Source organism: Pezoporus occidentalis, unplaced genomic scaffold, assembly GCF_034315485.1.
Source record: "Pezoporus occidentalis ecotype Australia unplaced genomic scaffold, CSIRO_AGI_Poc_V1 ctg89, whole genome shotgun sequence".
Taxonomy (NCBI): Eukaryota; Metazoa; Chordata; class Aves; order Psittaciformes; family Psittacidae; genus Pezoporus; species Pezoporus occidentalis.
The window spans coordinates 547,301-550,540 of NW_026916253.1; positions in this window are offsets into that span (position 1 = coordinate 547,301).

The following is a 3,240-nucleotide window of genomic DNA, read 5'->3' on the forward strand; positions in this document are numbered from 1 at the left end:
AAGGGCACAATCACAGTTCAACCGCAGTTACAGTAAATTGTTTTTATCCAGGAACTTTTCTAATACAGTTAGAGCACTTCCAGTGTAGTAAATGACCTAGTAAAGGACTTTGTTTGGCTGTTTACTGTACATGGATGAAACTGAGAACCAGTGTCACAACAAAGGGATCCAGAAACAGCTATTGCAGTTCATCAGTCAGCTGAGACCCTGGAGTGCTGTTCAGGGTGCTGCAGCCAGCCTAAATAGCAGGTTTGGTCAGGAGTAATGAACACTGTCTGACTGCTGTAGCAAAGCGACAAAGAGACATTATGAACTATCTGGGAATCCCAGGAAACTTTAGGGGGAAGTGTCTAACGCTGGAGTACCGAGAGCTGCTTCAGGAGCATTGCAAAGCTCGCAACTGTGTGGGACTCAGCAGTGCGGTGGCAGGAAGAGGCTCCAGGAAGAAGCAACTACAGCAACAGGTTGTGTACCAACAGTTACAGGTGCTTTTTCAGTGACGCTTCAGCTTAGCAGATGCTCTGCTGTCATGGGAGTCTCACGGCTGCTCTTTTCTACCTTTTGATAAGAACTGTCCCAGTTTAGCTGTGGGTAACAAATGTCAGCTCTTGGTGGACTTACACCGTCTGGTCTTCATGTGCTGTTTGCAGGGCTTGGCTTGGGCCTTAAACAACAAAAGCAGCCATTATATAAAAGAAAAATCGTGTCTGAATCCTAAAGCTTCATATCATTGTCACAGCATCATAGCATTTCATAGCCACAGCTTAAACCAAATCAAACCACGGACAGCTGAGTGCTGTTGGAGCCACCAGCTAGTTAGTAAATAAACGGCCTGAAGGAGCCCAAAGGGCACCTGCTGCAGCGGTGGAGCTGCAGCAGGGCCTCGGAGTCAGTGCCATCTTGTGGCACGTCATGATATTAAAACCCCCTGAGCCACAGCTGCAAATGTCCTCAGAATCAACCACATTTCAAAATCGTCACATGTGGTAAACGCTATAAACCACAGCAAGGCTATGTAAATTCAGCCATAACTTCTGCAGTTGTGCATGGAGCAGCTCACAGCACCTGAATGATTAATGAGGCAAATGCCTACCAGTTACAGCTCGCTGAGGGTGCACAGTGAGTTGCATGTAATTATAAATCCTGACAACAGATGGAAAATTTTGCAGCATCAGAAGCCTGCTCCTGATTAGCCCCATCCTGCTCTGTGCAAGCAAAGCAGGGCCAAACCACCTGTCTGGAGGCCACTGGCAGCATGGGCCTGGAGGCACATGTTATCTTGCAGGAGAGGCCCTCTTCTCTGCATCCCAGGAGCGGTGGGGCAGGTGCTGGCTGCTTTTACAAGAGCATTGCACCAAGGTTTAGGGTGTTACTTCTTGCAGACACTGGTGTCAACGCGGACTAGTACTTAAAACCAACAGCCAATCCCACCCCAAAAGCACCCATCCACAGTGAAACCCCGTGAGAGCACCACAAGCTTGTGTTTCAGACCCAAGGTGCTTCTGCATCACTTAGTGCTAAACCCTTCACTGCAGCTCATTCCTGGCACCACCCTTGGCCTGGGCCCACAAAGGCAGTGGCTGTTACTGACACATTCTTCCTCAAAAAAGGAACTCCTAACATCTACAGCCTTCATTTTGGCATTTTATATAGGTGCAAACCATGTAAAATATAAAATTATACGCATGCAATATTTACCTACTATCTAAAGCAGAATATGCATACTATAAATATGTAAAACTATATACAGTATTAAATATAAGTAATGTATGAGTGCATATATACAAGGTAAATACTTGAAACATGCATAAAGTATGCAGCATATGAAAATAAAAATTCTATAAAACCAATAGTAATAAAATTATATGATCAATATATGTATTTTTATATATATATATATAAAGATGCTCTTTTCTAATAATGACTGCTGCAGTATTGGAAGAGGGTGTGTTGTTCCTAGCAGTGTAACATTTATTGCATACAAAGCAAGGAAATAATAGCAACCTGTATGAGATTTAAGAGGGATCTTAGAGACACATTGCTGGGTGGGTGGTGGCCGGCTGGTACATTGGGGAGACATCACTTTGCTGCATGAAAAGACGCCAAAGGAAGACTGGTTGTAGGCAACACAACAGCTCTCTAATACCTTTAGTTCTTCCTTGTCTCATTAACTACTTCAGGCTGTTCAAACAACGCAGGCATTTCCTGCAAAGGCTTTTTGGGAGTGGTTACAGTTTAATTTCTGCTTTCTGCTGTCTCCACTTCTGTCAGGTATTCAGAGAGTTATTGTTTTCTTTCAGTAACCCTTAAATTCATAACTCTTGGATTAAAGCTGGATTTTTAAAATTTATTGAAGGAAAATGCAGTGTTATTTTTATCAAACCTGGAAAGCAAATCACGCTACACACATTCCACTCAAGGACTTCAGCCTCGATGTTCATCTAGTATAATTTTAGTACCTACACAGTGGGCTTTTCACAGGGGTTACTGCTTTACTGGAAAGTAGCTGGGTGCAACAGCCAGGAACAGTTGTGGGTTTGCTCTAGGTTTCTTGCAAATTCACTGAATCATAGAATCATAGAGTGGCTTGGGTTGGAAGGGACCTTTAAAGGATCATGTTCTAATCATTGAAGACAGTAAAATGTTATCATTCAGACAGCCAAAAATTTTAGTACATACAAGGAGTCAATAAATAGTAAATTATAAGCTATTTTTTTATGTTTATTTGGTCACAATTAAAAGAAAAAAGCATAATTGCATTGTCCTGAACTGTCAGTGGTGTCTTACCCACATGACAATCAGATTCGCTTCAACTTGAACAAGGCAGTTCTAAAGTTTCAATTTCCAAACTAGGCAAACTGTGCTTTTATCTTATATTAGGGTAAGCTTTGTTATTAAACACAAAGTAATCTTACAGATAGTTTGAAGCCAGTATTAAAATCACAACATAATTGTTTGCAATTGCTTCTTTTCCTAAGGAGGATGAAAGCAAATATTTCTTTTGAGAGTCTCTAATTTTCAATACTTTGCACAGACTTATCTCTCCTTGCTGAACTCTCACTGCAAACCTCTAACTGAACTGTTTCCTCTCTGTCATGCTGGAAATGAAATTTGCCTTTTTTGACTAAGATATATTTTTTCTTACTCATTTCCTGTCCCAGTATCAAGCTTCTAGTTTTCTGACAGGATTGATTTTGTTCTATTTCTGCATATAAAAATTCCCAGTGAGCCCCAAAATTT